This window comes from Herpailurus yagouaroundi, unplaced genomic scaffold (assembly GCF_014898765.1).
Source record: "Herpailurus yagouaroundi ecotype Mexico unplaced genomic scaffold, PumYag 29, whole genome shotgun sequence".
Lineage (NCBI taxonomy): Eukaryota > Metazoa > Chordata > Mammalia > Carnivora > Felidae > Herpailurus > Herpailurus yagouaroundi.
The window spans coordinates 30,927,405-30,949,729 of record NW_024412377.1 but is presented as its reverse complement, the minus strand read 5'-3'; the positions used below and the strand labels follow the sequence as shown (position 1 = coordinate 30,949,729).

Sequence of the window (22,325 nt, the reverse complement as noted above, 5' to 3'; positions counted from 1 at the left end):
TTCTCCCTCTCAGCGCTTTTCTGTTTCTTCTCTTTCTCTCCTGCTCTTCATTCGCCTTTTTCTCTTCCTCCCTCCTTCTGCAACCTTCGCCCGCCTTTGCAAGATCATGCTTCTCTTTCCCCGTCGGCAGAAACCTACATATGTAGCGTCTCATCTTTGGCCACCGCTGCCCCACAGGTGAAGTCACGGAGTTTCTCTGAGGTGTGCCTCCTACACCTGTCAGATCTTTAGGACCTCAGATCTGGAGATACAGTGATGCCTGTTTAAGGAATAACTGGCAAGAACTCAACAGCTTGCCGAAGAGCTCTCTTGAAGAGAATGCAGTCGATGGTGTGCAGAAGCCCGCGAGGTTGTAGAATTCCCAACTAGCATCCCAAACTGTTGGGCCGACACAAGGACAATCAGAGAAGTCTGATTTAAAGTCAGCAAAGTAAAAACACAGTATTGGATCTGGGAAAAGTTGATGATAGCTCAACTAAGCATTACAAAGTGGGTTTGAAACTTCCTGTGGGAGCCCTGGGTTGGCCTGTCTTCCCACTCCATGGACTGTGTGCCAGCAAATACATCTCCTTTTCATTTGTCAGCATCCTGCTTCTTGTTAGAGACTGGGATTCCCGGCAGTGGGAGAGACCAGCGCTATGCACATCCTGTGCTCCCGCACCGTCTCTGCACACGTGCTTCGGAGATGCCGCTTGTTGTCCCAGCTACCTGGGCGGTGGCTGGGTCCGTTGCAGGGGCAGGTGGTGCCTGAGGACAAGTCCCTGTCTTTCTCTGAGGCAGCTCCCCCATGATGTCTCCCCCCCCCCCATATTCTTTGTTTTGGACCATTTTCTTTCTCCCTGAGCTTGCCTGGGCGACCACCCCTTTCATAGAACCAAATGGTTAAGCTTTAGGGGGTTCTGTTCCTCTTGCAGGGGAGTGGTACTGGGGGAGCCAGCTGGCAGGGGACATGAAGGAATGCTGGAAATGATCTCTATTTTGGTCTGAGTGGTAGTTAAGTGAGGGTGTGCATATGTAAATAGTCATTGAGCTATACATTTAAGATTGTATACTTCAGTGCATGTAGGTTATGCCATAAAAAAAAAAGTAGAGGAAATCTAGAACTGGCAGATCTGGGTTTGAATCCCCTTAGGGTTGTGTGACCTCTGACTCTTGCCAAGCCTACATTTACCCCTGTAAACAAACGTAGATACGGTACCTGTCACATTGGTAGCTGAGCACATGATGGGAAATAAAACACACTCAGCAGCATGTAAAGTGCTTGGTACAGGATTAGTGCTCAATAATGGATTACAAATATCATCATGGTTGGAGAAAATTATTCTCCGAACATGATAACACATGCAAACGTTTTGGGTTAACACCTCTCCCGACATGTTGGAGCATCTGAACACCATCTTTCAAGGCCTTAACTCAAAGGTGAGACTACAAGTGGGAATTTTAGGCACCGAGGCAGGCTAACAGAAGAAAATTCTTGGGCAAGGAGCCCGAACGTGCTCTTTAAACCACACCAGCAGGGCAGCCCCAGTCACCTGGCCGGACCGCACAGGCCTTACCTGTGTATCACACCCATTACAGCCACGTGTCTTGAGTCCTGGAGGCAAATTCTGATGAATTCATTTCTGGCAAATAAACTCCACTCATATGCAAAATGTAAACGTCTGATCTATGCACCCTGACACCAATGCTGAGAAACGCAGCTATGACTAATAGCGTTATTTCCGCTCAGCCCTGGAAAATCGGAGCCTTCCTGATTCTTTTTCTGCCATTATTAAAATCTGTTTTACTATGACCAGGAAATGGAAGAGACCCCTGGTATTTATTGCTGACCTCTACTTTGCTTGAAACTACTTAGACATCCATAGAACTACAGAGTTCTAGAGCCCTGGGAAGTCTTTAGCGTTAGCTTCATCGCTTTACAGATGAAGCAGGAGGAGAAGTAACTTGCACGAAGTTCATTCATCTTCAGTAAGGATTTATTCAGTGACCATGTGCCAGGATTTGCGGTAGAGACCGGATTACATAAGCTGGCGTGGAAAATTTCTTCTAGCTGTCTTCCAGAGCTCTCCCGAGCCAGACTGTAACTCAGATCAGTGCTGCCTGAGATGCACTGGTGCTTCGGTAGAACAGTAATCTAGACTCCAGGCTAAGTTAAATCATCAAGGGAGAAGCGGGGTCACTGCCAGCTGGCATTGCAGACCACACAGGCTTTTTTGTACACAGGTAAGTGTCTATGGCCTGAGCGGGGTAGGGGGACGCCCTCTTCACGGTTGCTTCCCTGCCTCCCTCTCATCACAGAGCTCTTTGGGGCATCGCCTTTGTTTCTTGACTTCCTGAGGTTTAGGTTACTCTGTATAGTCATTCCATTTGGAGGTCACCCACCTAAATGTGCCAGAAAGAGAAATGGAATACACAAGGGGACCGGCCCCAGTCTCCAAACTCCCTGCACCATGGCCCTGAAGCATTGACTGTGGGGCATCAAACCTCATGCCTTTAGACAAGTAACCTAAGCTAGTGAAGGGCAGGTACACGGCACCAGCGTGTCAAGGGCTGTGGCAAACCGGAGAGAATGCATGCTGCCTAGAGGCACAGTCTGTCACCACTCGGCTCAGAAGGCTTTTCCATGGAAATTACAGACTCAGCATTGTCACATCTTCAGATTTTTCAAGATAAGTCACGAATTTTGATGTTTCCCAGGTTTTTGAAATCACCCTGTGGATCAAATAAAAACCAGTAGTTGGCTTCTGGGACAGGCAGGAGGCAAAAGAAGAGGACCCTGGAAAACCTAATATGGAGTTCAGACTTGATCCTACAACGCAGGGATGCAAAATGGTACAGCCCATTTGGAACACTGCTTGGTAGTTACTTATGAAGTTAAATACCCGTTTGTCATATGGCCCAGAAATGCCACTCCCAGGTATTTACCCAAATAGAATGAAAACTTACTTTCACACGCACACACAAAACTGAGTTTTTATACCAGCTTTTTCTTATTCACAAGGAAAGATCTGTTCTTTTTTTTTTTTAATTTTTTTTCAACGTTTATTTATTTTTGCGACAGAGAGAGACAGAGCATGAACGGGGGAGGGGCAGAGAGAGAGGGAGACACAGAATCGGAAACAGGCTCCAGGCTCCGAGCCATCAGCCCAGAGCCTGACGCGGGGCTCGAACTCACGGACCGCGAGATCGTGACCTGGCTGAAGTCGGACGCTTAACCGACTGCGCCACCCAGGCACCCCAGGAAAGATCTGTTCTATATCTTGAATGCCATGGTGGTTACGTCACTAGGTGCGTTTGTCAAAATCGCGCACTCAAAAGAGTGATTTTCACTGTATGGAAATGACTCTTTAGTTCAAAGAACTACGGGAAACCATTGGAGGGTTTTCAGCAGGAGAGAAACACTGTCAGCTCTGTTTTTCCGAAGGGTCACTCTGACGGGGGGGGGGGGGGACGGCAAGAATAGAAATGGGAGCCACCGAGAAGTGGATAGCAGTGGACTACATGAGAGGTGACAGTAGCTTGGACAGTGCTGGCAAAAGTAGGGGTAGAAGAAAGTGAGGATTTGAGACTCACTTAGAAAACAGAATCAGCAGGGCTCAGTAATTCATTAGATATGGGGAATGGGAAAGAGGGAGGTGTCAGGAATAATGCTGGGGAATTTGGCTTAGGGGCAACTGCATGGACAGAGGTATCTTTTGCCATAAATGAGTAGGACTTTTGCGGAGGAGGGGCCCGCCCTGGGAAGCACATGGTGCAAGGACATAGGAGATGACAGTGCACTGACTACACTGGGAGTATGCTTCATGTTTTCATTTGTGTGGTGAGTTTGTTCTGTTTTATTTTAGCCAGGTAACCTCAGTGCCTTCTTCTCGAGTCCTCTTCGCAGCCATGACCCAAAATCATCTTGAGAGTTACCTTTGAGACTTAATGTTCTGTAGCATCCGAATACTTTCAACTTGGTGCTGCCATTTGGCTGGTTAAGACATCGTGTCTATTCAATTTATGTAGGTACAGCTATATGATCGAGATTGTTATTAGATTAGATGGCGGAACATTCCGCATTCGGGCTATCATTTCCAAGGCAATGAGAGATATAGCAAAAAAAAATTTTTTTTTCAAAGAAAAATTGGTATGCAAGTCCTAGAATAGACAACACTGTCTCCCTCATAGAATCTTTAGCACCTGCACATGAATGTGGCTTGGGTGGTTTGGCCTGGACAGAAGAACAATGGGCTTCCCCATTCTCCTTCGCTTGGTCAGCCCCTTCCGTTCCCTGGCCTAGATAAAGCTCGAGTTTGTATCTCCGGCCAAACCACCTTCTGCTGTTTTCACGTGGCCCCAGTTCCATGTGGTCTGGCCTGGCAAGGAGAAACCTAATCTGAATTAGTGTGGTTCATGGTCTGGAGATGGTAGGTTTCTTTCAGAACCTTCAAAACTCCCAATGAATGTTCTATCATCGATCCCAAAACATTCTTGTGATGGTAATTGGAAATTCTTGCCTGTATTTATGATAGGGAAGCTGGAATAAAGAGACATTCATTCCAGACAAATCAGCTTAGATTCTAAATGGCGGAGTATTGGTTCCTTACTCTTCCTAAAACATCTTACCCTTGCGTTAGAGACGTGTTGCAACTTTATGGGCTTTCTAAACGTCAAATTCAGTGAAACTGCTTCTTAACGCGTGGGTTTATGAGATGGTTTTGATGTTCTTTATGACCATCCATGTTTTCTGGTTTTCCTGTAATAAGCATATGTTACCTTTATAATTGGGAAGAACATGAAAGGAACTTATTAAACACAGTGTGCACAGTATGAAACCATTTTTAAAGAAGAATGTACATATGAGATTATACATCCAAATGTTAATAGCACTCATCCTGTCTGGGAATATGGGCAATTTTTCTGTTTTTCCTAGTGCTTTGTATTTTTCCTCTTTTTTTTTCCCCTAAGAATCCACATTACTTCTATAATCAGAAAAAAAAAAACAACAACAACAAACCTATTCTTTAAAAAACGTCATGCAGGGGCACCTGGGTGGCTCAGTGAGTTAAGCGTTTGACTTCGGCTCAGGTCATGATCTCCCAGTTCATGAGTTTGAGCCCCTCACTGGGCTCTGTGCTGACAGCTCAGAGCCTGGAGCCTGCTTCCAATTCTGTGTCTTTGGTCTCTCTGCCCCTCCATTGCTCACACTCTATCTCTCTCTCAAAAATAAACATTAAAAAAAAAATGCCATGCAGCCTTCTTCTCCTCAGTTAATGCGGTAGGAACCGTGAGGATGAGGAAATAGGGCTTTCAGTTCTGACTGGAAAGTACCTAGCTTAGTGACTCGAGGCAAGATTCATCCAGTGCAATGACCCCTTTCCATGGCTTTAAAGAGAGGTGATAATATTAGTGCAGCCTCCCTCCCTCCCATCAGTGTCAGGTCCCAATGAGCTGATGCATGTGGGGGCACTTGGAAGGAAGATACTGAGCTGGGTGCCATTGTTGGTCCTGCTGGCCCACAGATACTGTGTTCAATATTACTATGGAAACATGTTGTAATTCAGAGGCACATTATTTTTATCTTGAGGGAAATGGCTAAATCAGTTATTAAACCAATCTCCTATACTTTGGCACTTCTTGCACCGGCTGATGTCATGGCAGAGTGGAAAGCGGAGGAGGTTTGTCCCTATGTGCCTGGGCGTCCTGCTGCCATCCAGGGTCAGGGCAGAGGGATCTGGCCAAGAGCCCGTGGGGTGCGGGAGGCCAGGGTGCCGCCAGCTCTAGGACAGGGCTGGCCCCCCATTGGCCGGGCAGAAGCCCAGCTTGAACAAGGTTCTAGGAAAGCCGCAGAAGCTGCCCCTCTGAGTCTTGTTGACTGCCGTGCCTGAATCTTCCACAGACAGTCAGACCCTCTGACCAGCGAAGCCCAACTTTTGGCTGCACGCTGATAGAAAAATCTATGGCTGAGTAAGACGGCTCCATCAAGAGATGGAGAACTAAAACATTGTTCTCTTCCAGTTAAAAGTCATGTAATTAGCAGTGTTCAGTCGTATAGTTTTATGGCCACAATGATTCACACAGATTCTCTAGAAGAAGGAAGAAAAATGACCTGGAAAGAACAGCTTATAGATCAACCTGTTCAAATAGAAGAGATTTCATATATATGATTGGCAAGATTTATATTTCTTCAAATCTGTAGTTTTACTGAGCATTTAAAAATATGTTCTCTTGGGGCACCTGGGTGGCCCAGTTCGTTAAGCATTTGACTCTTGTTTTGGGCTCAGGTCATGATCTTGTGGTTCATGGGTTTGAGCCCTGTGTTGGGCTCTGCCCTGGAGGTGTGGAGCCTGCTTGGGATTCTCTCTCTTTCACTCCCTCTCTGCCTTTCCCTGTTCATTCTCTCCCTCTCTCTGTCTATCTCAAAATAAATAAACTTTAAAAAATATTCTCTTGATATTTCTGTCTCCCCAGGGATGTAAATAGGAATTACATAGTCTGAGAATTCAACTGATTTCAAGTTTCTTCTGCAGCCAAGCACTAGTGAAAGAGGGGAACACTGTTTTCAAAAGCTTATATTATGATGCCCCTTTTGTTAAGACTTCTTTATTGTTAAATGATTGGTGGATCTAAGGGTCCTTGAATTGCTTTTCTGTATTATACCTGGTTTATTATTCCATACCCCTAAAAGAAAAACAAGCATTTCCCACACTTTCCAAGTAATTTTAGGAATTGTCCTATGGTTAGAAAAGACAAACAAAGCTTAAGCTTCTGAATATTAAAACTGAATGTTGGAAAACAGCTTGAGGTAATTTGATTGCTTAAATTTAATCGATTACTTACTTTAATTACAGTGTTCTCCTTTTAAAAATCAGTGTGACTGAGAAGGACTGCATTTAAGGCAGCCCAGAGAGGTGGCCAGCTCTCTTACTTCTGTAGCACGATATGAATGAGGATGGTCCTATTGACTCAGGCTCCAAAGCTGAGGGCAGAAGGTGCTAGAGTATCAGTAAGACTTGCTAAGAACTTGGAACGAGTTTTACCACCTATAGCATATCACCCACCCTCACCTACACACAAAAAAGGCAATAGCAATGCTGTGAGGTTAGTCAGAGAGGATTCCCCTGAACAGAATATTTCCGCCCCTCTTCCTACTCAAATCGAGTTTGTGATTGGAGCTGGGAAAGGGTTGAATATATGGGATGTTGACTACTCACCTCCAAACTAGTTGCTTACATAACTACAGAAACCCAAGATGGCCATGGATTCAGAGAGAACTCTCAGGGAAGTTTGACAAGTGTTGTCTAGAGTTGGCAGGGCACAGAGCATGCAAAGTCTGAAGGGGAAATATTGATAGACTTGTCCCCAGTGTAGGGTGAAGAGAGAGGCCAAAGGGACAGCAAATAACACTTCCATCTGTTGCAGGCAGGGGTGGGTGTCACCCTGTCCTCTGTGGGGCAGGGAGGACACCTCAGATGAAAGCCAGGCTCTGGTTGCCTTGAAAGGACCCCACCCAAAGGGTCTGCCCGTGGGGACTAGACAAACTGGCAGAGACTGATGGGTCAGCTGTCCTATAGGAGCTAAGGGGATCGTGAGTGGTCAGCCAGGGGATATTAATCTCTTCAGGGAGATGTCTCCAGCAAGGAGGTCTCCAAAAACCAACAAAAGTGATGTAAGAAAGAAAAAGCCATGGTTTGTCAAGTAGTGGACGCCATGACCATATTGGTCCAATGCTGGTCAAATACAGCTTTTTGCCTCTCTGCCCCTCCTCCCTCTCCTTGCCCTAGTTCTGAAGTAGTTAGAAGCAGCAGAGTAAGTTGAGGAGAAGGTGTTTTAGGGTAAGTAAGGAACTGGTCCATACCCACCTCCCTTCCTTAATTCAAGTATTTGAGTTCGGGTCAGGCCTGAACGGGGGAGGAGGTGCGCTTTGAAAATATATGGGAGACTGAAGGTTTGTGTTAAATGAACTGGACTTTTTAATATTTGAAAATGAGAAATCCTTGATATCTGACCGACTGAAAAAGATAAGGCGTCTGTCTGAGGTACCACTAAGCTATGAGGAAGAGAGATCCAACAGAGGCAGTGGGTGGGATAAAACTGAGTTTGTTCCATGATGCTCTAGCCCCTCAATAGTTCATTTATCTGAGCAAGGATTCCAGAGAAAGGTGTCTTTGCGCACTGCATGCGGTCTTGGTACTCGGCGTATAAAAATAGTCGCTTTATTTCTGTAACACACCTGAGCAGACCTCTATCTTTGATAACCCGATCTAGCCTATCTCTGGAGTTGAAGAGCTCCTGTCTTCTGTTCACTCTGCACAGATTTTGATGGGAAGAGCTGTGTAGGTAGTCAGCTTAAGAATATAGAATCCAGGGGCGCCTGGGTGGCGCAGTCGGTTAAGCGTCCGACTTCAGCCAGGTCACGATCTCGCGGTCCGTGAGTTTGAGCCCCGCGTCGGGCTCTGGGCTGATGGCTCAGAGCCTGGACCCTGTTTCTGATTCTGTGTCTCCCTCTCTCTCTGCCCCTCCCCCGTTCATGCTCTGTCTCTCTCTGTCCCAAAAAAATAAATAAACGTTAAAAAAAATTTTTTTAAAAAGAACATAGAATCCAGAGGGGCATGCTTGAATGTAGGATATGCATTTTCTGGTCAGCGAGCAAATCACTTAACCTTTTTAAGCCTCAGTTCCTAACTCTGTAAAATAAGAATAGTGATGCTTGACTATGCATCTCACAGAATTGCTATGAGGAGCGAATCAGAGAGTGGACAGGTTAGATTTATGTGGACCGGACTCTGGAATGAGTTCCTAAAATGACCCCAGTTTCAGGAGCTGCAGAAGCTTTGATGCTAAGTGACTGACATATCCCAGAGGGCACCCCATGGTTGATGAACTGTTTTTCTTCCCTTTATTGAATATCTCAATGTAAAGTCTGTGGCAGAATAGGTCAAAATATCGGTTATGACTTAATTAACTTAAATATGTGTCTATATGACATTTAGGTTAGTATGATGATTATCCCTATGGGCTTATTTGTTTTTATAGCTATGCACACTTTTCATTCTTGAGAACCCCAAGGAACAAAATGTTATTGGCATCCTCTCCAGCAACAAAGAACAGCTGCATCTGTTTGGGACATTTCCCAGGCCGCTTCTTCCTCCATGTGTGAAGGATACCGTTGATCTGTCGACCCAGCCCTGAAGAGGGAGCTTGGATTCTCACCAGCCTCCTTTGCCAGCACTCGTGCAGCTGCTGGGTATGCCAGGTGGGTACTTTACTGGGTTTTACAACCCACGGCGGTGGCCCTAGGTGAAGGGAGCTCCACCTGCCCTGGGCCTTTCCTCTAAAGGACACAGGGGTGACACGGAGCCACAGTGGAGGGAAGTCCTGGAATATCCCTGCTTCTACAAGCACTGATCTCATTCTGACAACCGCCACCATATATAAAAGGATCAGACTGTTAAAGCTGGAAGAGTCTTCAGAGAGTTGAGTGGGTCTCCACTCTGGCTGCCTGCTAGAATCTCCTGAGGAGATTTTGAAAAAACTTGATGCCCTACTCAGCCTCGATTCTGATACTCTGATTTAATTGAATTGGAACAGGGTCCTGGCAGTTGGTGCTTTATAGACTCTCTCCAGGGTTGAGAACCATTAACGTCAGGACTGGAACCACTGTCTCAATTCTTCATTCAGATAATTGAAGATAACATGGCTTTGGACTTAGACATCTTTGAATTTTGAATTCTGCCTCATTTACTCATTAATGAAGGCCTTGAACAAACTCTTGAAATTCTCAATTTCCTCGCTCATAAAGGGGAAAAATAACACTCAGAACATTTTGGGAGAAATTAAGTGTGAAGGCTTATGTCTGTTTTCTGCACTCATTGTAAGCAACTTGAAGATAGAGACCATCTGATAATAAAAATAACATTTAATTGAGCAACTCCTATTTGTCAGGCATGGCAAGTACAACATTTAAATTATCTCACTGAAGACTCACAAAACAACTGTATATAAGTTAAAGAACAATTTCATGCAATGAAGCAAATAAGACAAAGATAAGTTAACTGTGTATGCCCAGGATCTCACAGGCTACAGCAAAGCCAGGGTTTGAACTCAGATCTTTCTGACTCCAGAGTTTGTCATCTTAATCAGTGCACTTTAATCTGTAATATCTCCCTAGCCTGTGCTAAGTGTTGTTTCCCTTTCCTGTAGCACAGTGCCTGCCACATGGAAAGTATTCAATAAATATGCAATAAATGGATAAAAATTAAAATATGTAAATGAGTAAGTACCTAGCTCATGGTAGATAATCAGCTAATGTTATTACTCTGTTGATCAGTCTTCTCTGCTAACACTATCAGATAAAAAGGTTTTACCTTCGACAGAAGCTATAAGCAATAAGAAAATTATAACGTGCCTTCTGTTATTGCCATGACAAAATGAGAAAGTAGGCTAGCAACAGATCAATCCCATTCTTTCATATACTGTTAGGCAGGATATGATTTTAACTTGGAGCATGTTGATAGCTCACATCAGAAAAGCAAACATCAATTCACGTGAGTTTTAGAGTCCCATTAATCCTCCAAATTGTTATTTGGACACTAGCTGTCAGCATATTTTATGTAGTTCCTACGTGTATTCTGAACACAGCTGTGCTAAAACTCTGAGGGCTTATTTTAACACATGAGAGCAGTTTGGAATAGTCGGAAATGCATGATATGTGGAGTCAGCAAGCCTGAGTTCAGGTTTTGGCCATCTACTTACCAGCTGTGAAGCTTTAAGCCCAAGCATCTCAAATGAAATATTCATGCCCTAGAGGTTTGGGACATTATGCTGGAAGGTCTCAGAGATTCAGGATAAACACAATGCATTCATTCATTTATTAAGCAAATATTTATTGAATGCCAGGCATTGTATTTCAAGTGAAATGAACAGGACAGATAAGGTCCCCGTTCTCACGAAGCCTTAGATTCTTCAGAAAGACATCATTTCAGATACAGATTAATTTTATTAAAAAAAAAAAAAAGATAACGTGAAGTTATTTTTTAAAGGCCTGGTAACAAATTTATTTTGAAAGGCTTGGAAATGGATTATTATTAGTTGCCTACCCAGAATCCACTTTCCCCTTGCTAATGGCCTACTGTTTTCAATTAGGTTTCTACGGTTGTCACGCACCACCCGTGAGATGGGCACTGGTTGGCTTAGGCCAAATATACTAAACTCCTATTGGTTTAGAGGTAGCCATGTAATCTCAACAGTCCAATCAGCGCTGATCTTGGGGCTCTGGCATGCAGTCATGGTACCAAAGCTGTTTTAATTGCTTTTCCTCTCAGAAACAGAGGATAAAGATGGAAAGACAAGAACTACTGGGGCCATTTTGCTGCTAGGATGAAAAGAGCTCAAGGAGGAAGCCAATGCGAAGAGAAGTGTGCAGCTAAGTGGATCCCAGTCTGAGGTGAGCTGACTCTGAGGTTTGCCTCATCACCGAATTTCAATTTATAAAAGCTAATAGATCCCTTCATTGCTTATGCTGATTTGAGCAAACTCTTCTGTTTCTTGCACCAGAGAATTCATAACTGATACAGAAATTTGGTTCCAGGAGTGGGGTACAGTAAAATACAAACCCTAAAATGTGGATTTGGCTGAGCAGAGGTGATGAGGTGAGCAGCAGTGACCTGTTGAGAGTCAGGCCTGAAGCTTCAAGGCACATAAGGGGAAATAGTAGGAAATATCCAGGGTTTTTGATTACAGAAAGGTCCTACAATAAAGAAAAATCTGACGTGTCACCTGAGTGGCTCAGTTGGGTGAGAGTCTGACTCTTGATTTTGGCTCAGGTCATGATCCCAGGGTCATGGGATTGAACCCAGCATTGGGCTCTGTGCTGAGCGTGTAGCCTACTTAAGATTCTCTCTCTCCCTCTCTCTCTTTCTCTCTCTCTCCCTCTACCCCTCTCCCCTGCTTGCATGCTCACTCACTCTCCCTCTCCCCCTCTAAAAATAAATAAATAAATAACGTAATAAAAAATAAAGAAATGACCTTAAGATGAAGTGACCCATCTGAAGGCAGAGAAGGAAGGGTATATGATTTTGCTTAGAAATTCTCTTTTTGGGTATGGGCTGAAATCAAGATGACTGAAATCTAGCAGCGTTGCAAAGACCAAATACTCTACTCCAAGTGAAGTAAAGATAGGAGGTAAGACTAGGGCAAAAGACAAGCCTGACTCTTTAGACCACTCCCCAAAGCTTCCTACAAAACAGTATTCACCTGACAAGGCAAATAAGAGCAGCTATGATGGAACAAATCATTCCACAGCAAGTTATGGTCAGAAACTGTCCAGAAGCAGAAGTCAACCCAAAAGTAGCAGCCATTACACTAAGGCTTTAGGGGGTGGTCATACAACAAAGGCTTATTGTTAGACAGTCTAAAGTCCTAGACTTAAATACAATGACTAGAGGCAGGCTGTCTGTTTATGGTTCTTAGCCTATGTCAAAATCTCTTGATGATAACTAAGTTTGTAAAGGAGTTATATTGCCAAAGAAATCCCAATCCTGGACAACCACAGTCCATGACTGTTCAACTCCTAAGACACTCTCAGGCTCTTTGAAGTTACACACAGAAAAGAGGATGCTAAAATTATGTAGCTCCTAGAAAGGGAAACATCTCTAGCTATTTCCGTGAACAAAAAGCCTCCAGGAGAAGAAAACCAGAGGCTGCCAAATTGATTAATCTATTCCTCTACTGTCAGAGCATTTTCAGACGATGAGGCTGAGAAGAAAAAAGCAAATCCTTTGTACAGCATTTCTAAGCCAGAGTTCTGAGACTCACCCTGATTAGACAATTTAAGTCATGTTCACCTTCAAGTCACATAGTCACCCCAGGAGAATTATGTTTTATGTGTATTGTTGTTCAGGATGTGTCTGTGTTCATGTGTGTGTATGTTTTCCCACTTCTCCTCTTTTATAATGGAGATGTCTTCCATTGTGGTCATCCCTGGTCTTTCTCTGCTGTTATGTACTGGATTTGTTGGTGATTGATAAATCTGTCTTATGCATGCTTTAACCAACCATGAAGAGCGACATCCAGACTGAAAGAAGTCCTGGACTTGGAACTAGATGCAGTAATGGATGATACTTGGATTGTCTATTTTGGGGGATGGAATGATTGTACTTTATGCAGATGTGGATGGATGCTTTTAAAAATGCATGTATGGGAAGATAGATGTATATAGGTGTTGTGGAGTAAAAAGAGTAGACTGTCTAAAACCACCTAACGTGTAAACTAGGATTGAGCAAATAATTTAAAATGGTATGGAGAATGAGAGCCAAGCTTCTCACGGTCAGGGAAAGGAGTTATAAATAAGGAAAAGGGGAAGGCTAGAATGAACTTGGTCATGTTGGAATCAAATTGGAGATCATCACCATGAACTTGTAATTTTTAATATGTAGATGCATATGACAATAGACCGAGATATCTATCTGCAGAGAAAGCCTAGAAGCCATGACACTCAGTACCAATGGGCACACTACTTGCCCAGATCATGGTTTCTGGTTACCATTCTCTAACGGAAATTACTAGGGTTCCTTGGAGAAATGGCTGGTTCTAGGTCTGAGGCGGAGAAAATGCAGGATGGGCATGCGGTGTCTTGTGCTGCCAGAAGTAAGGAAGTACTAAAACAGAAACGATGGGGATATGTCAAAAGGACATAGGAGCCTACTTGAAGGGGTACCTAATGATCAAATCTGGGACAACTTGAACAACAAATAATGCTAATAATAGATTATAACCCATAGAATAAAGTGAGAATCCAGAAACTATACTTACATATACAAACAAACAAATGAGAGAGAAGAAAAGTAAATAGAATTCCACTAATAAACATAGAAAGAGTAATGAAATTAGAAAATCACTATTTGGGGGCGCCTGGGTGGCTCAGTCGGTTCAGCGTCCAACTTTGGCTCAGGTCATGATCTCGCGGTCCGTGAGTTCGAGCCCCACATTCGGACTCTGTGCTGACAGCTCAGAGTCCAGAGCCTGTTTCAGATTCTGTGTCTCCCTCTCTCTCTGACCCTCCCCCATTCATGCTCTGTCTTTCTCTGTCTCAAAAATAAATACACATTAAAAAAAATTAAAGAAAAAAAAGAAAATCACCATTTGGCAAACACCACAGTAGTAATTGTTTCAGACATAAGTCATTAATAAATGCTAACATTAGTAAACAGAACTATGAGGAATAGGATATTTACATAATGTCAAAGTATCTTCCCAAAAGCTTATGATTAATTACAATGGGAAAAATAGTAAGCTTATAATAGAGAAACATGACAAGCCCCAGCTTCATTTAGTGATTTAATTTTCCTTACTGTAATGGTCCAAGTCACTATCATATGTCTCTGGTTAGAACACACTCAGATAGATACAGCATCACTCTGTGTTATTTGTTCCAAAAATATATAAACTGAATTTAAATCATGAGCAAACATCAGGCGAATCCAAACTGAGGGCCATTCTATAAAATAATTGACCAGCACTCTTTAAAAATGTCAAGATCATGAAAGGCAATGAAAGACAAAGAGAAACTATGCCAGATTAAAGGAAACCAAGGAGACACAATAACCAAATGCAAAGTGTGATCCTGGATTAGGTCTTGAACCTGAAAGAAAGAGAGAGAGAGAGAGAGAGAGAGAGAGAGAGAGAGAGAGAGAGAGAAAGGAAACAAGGAAGGAAAAAAGAAAGGAAAGAAGGAAAAGAAAAGAGATAAAGAAAGAAAGAAAGAAAGAAAGAAAGAAAGAAAGAAAGAAGAAAAGAAAGACATTAGTGGAACAGTCGGTGATATTCAAATAAGGTCTGTAGATTAATAACAGTATTGTAGTAAACTTCCTGATATTGATCTTTGTACAGAAGTTATGTTGGATGTTAACATCTGGAGAACCTGGGTAAAGAATATACAGGAAGTCTTTGTACTAAATTTATAACATACTTGCACATGAAATCACTTCAAAATGAAAAGTTTAACACTCTTTAAATTACATTTTAAAACTTGAAAAAATCCTCAGCCTTTAAAATGTTTCCACGGTCCCCACTTCTTTAAAATCTTTCCTGATCCCTTAACTATCACAGTTTCATACTTATGTTCTTGTCTATATCCTAATAGTTTCTGTTATGACTCAGAGGCCCCTAGACCAGCAGCCTGTCAGCTGAATTGGGCTCCAATCCTTTTAGGTTTGACTGGCACAAAAATCTTCTCATCCCTGAAAATTTGATTTGTCATAGCTCCCAACTACTCTTTGTTGTCTCAGACATCAGGCTAGTTCTATTCATTTATTCATTTAGATTCCGTTTTTTCTTTTTTCTTTTTTGTTTTTTTAGTAGTAGTAGTTTAAACATTTCTACCAAAATCTTGAAGTTTTGTGTAACAAATTAAGCAAAAATATATTTTCATAGATAACTTGACTTCAGGCTGTTTGAATAATCACGTTTGCTGATTCATTGGGTCTGAGTTAATGTTTGCCTGACTTTTATTACATGATGAAAATAAATGCTATTTCATTTTTGACTCAGAAATAGCCATTAGTCACCAAATTCTGAACACTGCTCTTTGAGTTAATGGCAGTTTAGATCAATCGCCAAATACATGAAAATGAGGAGGTTCAGAGAGATTTTGCATTTATTACTCATTTCTCAGAAACCTGATGGATTCTTGGTTTAGAGATTACATCATCTCTTCCAGAGTCTTCCTCCACCCCATAATCCAATCACCTGGGATGTTTTTAAAGTACTGATGTTTAGATGCTACTCTCAGAGATTCAGATTGAATTCTTGTGCAGTAGGACATAGAGTTTCTTTTTCTTTCTTTCTTTTTCTGGGTTTCCCAGGTGATTCTAATGTCTTGAGAACCACTTGTTCTCAACCACTGATCTTGTTTTGAGCACTACTGATCTTGTTTTGAGAACTACTGATCTTGTTTTGAGAACTACTGATCTTCCATGGTTGTGTTTGAGGGGAGTGAGGACCTGTTGTCCTAGGGAAAGGGTATTCTAGAACTTTGGTAACTTGACAGAGTTTACCCCTTTCAATACTCCTTCATATGTAGGGCAGCTCACTGAGAAGAAAGTATACATTAACATGTCCTGGGGAGCTTGTTAAGCATGCAGATTCCAGGGTCACACCCTCACATATTCTGATTCAGTGTTTACTGCACACCACACGAATTAGCTGTTAGCTGCTCCATTGAAAGAAGACCTAGAACTCTGGGTTCAAAGCTTTATTTCTGAATTGACTTGTTCTGACCCATTCATTTCTCCCACTACTTTGCTTCTTCTTAATCCCACAAACTTCCAAAAGTACTGCTCATCCTCCAGTTTTCATCTTCACTTTTCCCATTATTAGACTTAACTTCTGGCACTTTCTTCTTCTTGGCCCCTCATTAACCATCGTTATGGCCTCCCCCTGTGAATCTGCATTAGTTTGTCTTGGGAAACTGCCCACACACGTAGGCCTGTTCTTCCCAGAGATTTCTCTGCTTCAAAGTCACCTCTCCCACCTTCCATAAGCTAGATTTGCCCCTATTTGAGTTTCGCTGTATCTGCTGGTTAAAAAGCCACCTTAAAACTTGATGGCTTAATACCACTACCATAATTCTATAGGATAGCTGGATGTTTCTTCTAGTCTGGACCAGCTGGGCCAGAATGGGACTCATTCTCATCTTTGAGACCTCACCTGGAATGTCTCACGTGGGACAGCTTGAGGCCTGTCTCCACGTGATCTCTCATTCTCCACTAGGTCTCTGGGCTTCTCTGTATGGTAGTGGAAGGCCTCCATGGAAAGAGCAAGAAAGGGCAAGCCCCACTGAGCAAGTGTTTCTTCAAGCCTCTGCTTGCATTATCTCTGTTTGTGTCCCACAGACCAAAGTAAGTCACACGGCCAAGCCCAGAGTCAATATGGGAAGTGGCTACCTAAAGGCATGAATCACTGGTGCCCACTACTACAAAAGTAGACCACAACCTTTTTCCTAATTCCAATTATTCATTCTCCTGTCATATGCAAAATATACTCCCTCCCTCTGAGCACCCCTACAAATCTCATTTACCTGTAGCATTAGGCTCCAAGGCCTGAGTCCTGTGATTTCTATCAAGTCCAAATGAGGGTGAATTCCTTGGCTGTGGTTCCTTTGGATTCAGAAACCTGTAAGTGGAAGAGACAAATTACATGCTCTGCGAACACTCAACAAACAATGAAAGATAGGGCCAGGACAATTGCAGTAAATACTTCCCTTCAAAAAGGGAATTAAGGGAAGATACACAGCAGGCACAGAATTCATAAGAATTCTGGAATCCCGCCAGGCACGTGTTGCCAGGTCTTTCTGTTCTGAGAGCAGGACCCAGTCCTGTCCCTGGGAGTCCCTTCCTGATCCATTATTCCCCATCGCTTTTGGTGTCTCCATCCTGTTTCTTGGCTTTGCCTTCCTCTTTTGCTTAAGAAATAGTCTGTGTTGGCTTCTGAGTAGCTTTCTGAGACAACTCTTACTAAACAAAACAAAAACAAAAACAAAAAAGATTGGGGGCCCTCAAAGACCATTTTGCAGTTTGTGAAATTTTAGCTGTTTTACTCCAAGCTGGCTATATATTTCGTTGTTGTAGTTTGTTTGCTTTTAATTAAGAGTTTATTTTTTTTTTTTAGAATTGTTTTGGGTTCACAGCAAAATTGAGGGGAAAGTACAGAAATTTCTCATCAACCCTTTTCCTCTACACATGCACAGCCCTTCTGTTGTCAACATCCTCCACCAGAGTAGTACATGTGTTACTACTGATGAACCTGCATTGACACATCATAATCGTCCAAGGTCCATAGTTTACGTTACGGTTCAGTCTCAATGTTGTACATTCTCTGGTTTGGGGCAAATGTATAATGATACATACCATCATTATAGGCGCAGACAGAGTATTTTAAGCTCCCTGAAGAATCTCTGTGTTTTGCCTATTCATCCCCACCAAACCCTGGCAACCACCGATCTGTTTATTGTCGTCTTAGATTTTCCAGAATGTATTGTCTCTTTTTTCAGTACAACTCTCTTTAAAATGCCGTACATGTTCCATTATTGTCACTTCAGTTGACTACATGCTCCAAAACCACATCCATAAATTCTTTTTGAGACTGGCGTCTCTCTTCTTTGGGCATGTCTGGCTGCTGTGAAGCAATCCCACTAAGACTGTTAGAAGTTCTTTTGTCTACCTGAGATGTTCCCCTGGAAACCATCTTGTAAAACCCGAAACTCAAAATTCAAGAACAAATAAGTTTCAAAACAAAACAAAAGAATAGGAAGGGATTGTTTCTGCAAGGGTAGCAACATAGAAAAAGACCAGGAATTTGCAAGGAACGGATCCGGGACATACAGTTCTCACTGGACACTGTAGAGAGAGATAAGTTGAACCTGATTAAAGGCACAGGACTGGGGAAGCGGCCACAATTTGGCAGCTGTGGTCCTAACGTTTATTCGGTTTCCTGAAGTATTTTTTAACGTAAGATATTGTATGTTTTCAAGTTATTGCATGGTATTTGTCATATATTATTTTAAATGGCTGGATGGTTCTCCATCAAATTAGTATGTCATCCTTTACCATTTCCCTGTAGCATCTTATTTGGGCAGTTTGGGTTTTCTGCTGTTAAAATAGCTCTGCTGTCATCGTTTTTCTACATTTTTACCTTTTAAAAACAGTTTTTAAGTTTATTTATTTATTTTGAGGAGGAGAGAACATGAGCAGGGTAGAGGCAAAGAGAGAGGGGAGAGAGAGAACCCCAAGCGGGCTCCACGCTGTCAACACAGAGCCCAATTTGGGGCTCGAACTCATGAACTGTGAGATTGTGACCTGTGCCAAAATCAAGTTAGAGGCTTAACCAAGTGAGCCACCCAGGTGCCCCTATACATTTTTTACTCTCGGGTTAATTGATTGTGATGCATTTTCCAGCCTTTTAGGAATTGGACCACTGGGTAGTGGTATAAAAACATATCTGAAGTGGCCATTGTTTTCTAGAAGAATTGTACCAGTTTATTACACTGTCATTAGCTTACTTGTTTCCCCGAAGACTTATTATCATTTTTATTGGTTTTCTTTTTTTTTTAGAATTTAGCAGACAAAATGGCATCTCATGTCTTTAATTTCTATTTCTTTAACTTCTAAGTAGACAACCGTCTTTCCTTTTGTTAAATTACTGGAACTAATCTCTGTGTGTGTGTGTTGTGTCCTCCAATTGTAGAGTGTAAAATTAACGTTAAGTTTGGCTGAAGACAAAAACAAAAAAAATTTTGAACAATAGAAAATTTAACAGTGGCTTTTTTCTTACCCACATGACAGAAGTCCGGGGGCAGACCAGTGCTGCCTGGCGCTCCAAGCTGTCAGGGACCGGGGCTCAGTAGATCTTACTGCTCTGCATTCCTCAGGATGAGCTCTTACCGCATGATTTGCATTCCCGTTGGCAGGAAGGAGATGGGGGTGGGGTGGGATAAGCCACTTCCCTTGAAGGACATTTTCTAGAAGGTGCACACCACTCCTGTGTATATCGCATTGGTCAGCACTTAGTTTTATTTCTAAGGAAAACAGAGGGACAAGAGCTATCGTGTTGACCAGCAGCTTCTGCCACACACAGCAAATGTCCCCCTCCACCATCTGGGCTGAGAGAGTCACAGCTCTGGGGGGCAGAGACGGTGTAGTTCAGCAGGAGGAGGAAACGCGGGAAGAGTCCCAGGACTCAGGCTGGCCCAGAGATGGCTGTGTGGGGGTGCGAAGATGCCACGCGTGGGAAGTCGGATTCTGTCTGGTCCCGGCCCCTTCCCAGGCTGAAGTCTTAGCCTTCTCTAATGGACCTTTCAAATGGACCCCAGATTCTCATCATTTTTCAGGGTCCTGCTCACATCTCAGCTCCTCCAGCAGCTTTCCCTAACCAGCCCAAGAACTTAGTACTCATTTGAACCGAGACACCAAGACGGGTCTTGTTATCATCTCTATATGTGTAGTTGACTCAAAGGGATTACAAATGTATGAAGAGTAGGCATAGCACCTTATGTTTTTCAGTGGCCAGCACCCTCTACCTATCTACCCTTCCACATTTTCCTTATCTCAGTTTAGGAATCCGTACTCTCAACTATCCTGTTTTTAGGGAATCAAGGTTCCTAAATTTGGTGAACACAGTTTGCTCAAAAATTTATCCAGTGTCTATTTACACAGTCGGCTTTCATGTTCTTCTAGTTGGTAAACAAACTATACAGCACTAGGATAAGAACACTTGGAACTTCATCATATGATGTTTTGTTTGGTTGTGTTGTGTTGAGTCCACAGATCTGCTTGAGAGATAGAGCAGAGTTATCAAAGAATATATTCCTGAAAATCGCTGCATGTGGCTTGAAGCTGTATATCAGGGAAACGTTAAGTGTATGACAAATTGGAGGATGGTGTGTGGTAATCAAAATGTAACCGTCTGTTTCATAAAAGGGGCATATGCACTCTTTTAGTCACAAATCTGTAATATGTATCGAGCGCCTGCTACCTACAAGGCACTATGTCACGTAACGTGGGGTCAGATCTATGGGAAACTCAGGATGAATCAGACCAGGATTCTGCTCTCAAGAAGTTTTTCACTTTGTAGGTGAAACACACACACGTAAGTGTAACTTTGTGCTTTGGCTTTTTTTTGTTTTGTTTTTTTGAGTGAGAGAGAAAGAAAGAAAGAAAGAGAAAGAGCGAGCGTGGGAGGGGCAGAGGGAGAGGGCGAAAGAATCTTAAGCAGGCTCTACACAGCGTGGAGCCCAATGTGGGACTCAATCTCATGACCATGAGATCATGACCTGAGGGGAAATCAAGAGTCAGACACTTAACCCACTGAGCTACCCAGGCGCCCCTACATGTAACCTTTTAATTATCCCTTGACCTGTTGAAGTGTGGAAGCGACCCCATGTACAGACAGAAAACCTGTATCAAGCACCAACAGGCAAGAGTAGAGTGGCTCAAAGTAGCCCTTGACTCTGCCCTGGGGATACCTGTCAGTCTGTGATCAGTTACCTCAGATGGGGCTCAAAAATACTCCTGCCCTCTTTCTGGGTTCCTCTTCCAGAGTCTTTTTTTTTTTTTTTGCTTTTTCCCCCCTCTGCCCTCCCTCTGGGCCCTTCTACTTTGGTTTCTGCTTGTACTGAGGCATTGGCATGGAAAAGCATCTTTCCTGGTCTAGCTTCAGAGTGTATCATTCATTCATTCAACAACCATCTGACCAAATATTTTCTTAAAAATCTTTAACTTCCTCTTGCCAATATGGACAAATAGCATTACCCCAGTGTGTTATTGTGCTAATAGAGATTCTACCTTCTTACCAAGAATCATCTACATTATCTGCTTTAAAAAAATGTTTTTTAATGTTTATTTTTGAGAGAGAGAGAGAGAGGCAGACTGCAGGCAGGGGAGGGACAGAGAGAGAGGGAGAGACAGAATCAGAAGCAGGCTCCAAACTGTCAGCACAGAGCCTGACACAGGGCTTGAACCCACGAACTGTGAGATCACGACCTGAACTGAAGTCAGATGCTTAACCGGCTGAGCCACCCAGGTGCCCCTACATTATCTGCTTTTAGATCCTACCTTGATATGAAACAGAGCTCTAAGGAGACAAAGTTTGGTTGGGGAGAACACTTTCCTCCCATGGGGGAAGCAATGGGGTCATAAGGAGGAGCAGAAAGTAAGGTAGGGATAGATGTCAAGATCAAGAGGACAGTATAAACCCAGGTAGGGTGGCAGGCATCCTTGGGGTGGGGGCGGAATTTGCATGGGTGTATAGGGCTGAAATTCAGGAGGTGTTGATAATGTCTCTTGTTAGGTGCTACTCGTCACGTTAATTATTGTGTGTTTTGGCTCTTACCATTTGAGAAGGGGTAGAAGTAAAAGGTATGAAAGGTGGGAGAGGCTTGTTGAGGGCCTAGGCTAGGAAGCTGAAAGGCAGTGTGGAGCCAAGAACAAGCGTGGCCTTGGAATCAGGTAAAAGGAGCACCCGAGTTCACATTTCCTCTCTATCAGGTATTGACTGTGTGGGTTTGGGCAAACTACTGATTTCTCATGTGTAAAATGAGGATAATAGTAGTAACATCATACCTATTACACAGGAATGTCTTGCTTCTCCCCAGAAGTCACTAAACATTTTAAGCAGACCGTGCTGTAATAACGTATGGCTAATGGCCTTCTTACTCAGGCTACACACTGCAACTGGACAAAACTCTAAATGAATGCATTCTTATTTTATAGCTACACAAGTATTCAATAGATCACTCATCTGGATTCAGTGATCCACCTCTAGAAAGTTCTTGACGGCTCTTGGGTTGT

At 42.9% G+C, this 22,325-nt stretch overlaps 2 long non-coding RNA genes across 5 annotated transcripts in view; one reads left to right on the top strand and one right to left on the bottom strand.

The window, feature by feature from the left end:
• The window catches only part of LOC121043830 (uncharacterized), a 235,215-nt gene that overhangs the window by 77,291 nt on the left and 135,599 nt on the right, over positions 1-22,325 (top strand). For all 4 annotated transcript variants that reach the window (XR_005797020.1, XR_005797019.1, XR_005797022.1 and 1 more), the window contains exons 2-3: positions 9,019-9,238; positions 11,307-11,428. This is a non-coding gene — a long non-coding RNA (uncharacterized LOC121043830). The remainder of the gene's footprint in view (positions 1-9,018; positions 9,239-11,306; positions 11,429-22,325) is intronic.
• LOC121043853 (uncharacterized) lies at positions 14,202-19,432 on the bottom strand. The gene is made up of 3 exons (XR_005797024.1): positions 19,312-19,432; positions 17,060-17,154; positions 14,202-14,623 (listed from the first exon to the last, which is right to left on the bottom strand). It is a non-coding gene; the product is annotated as an uncharacterized LOC121043853 (long non-coding RNA).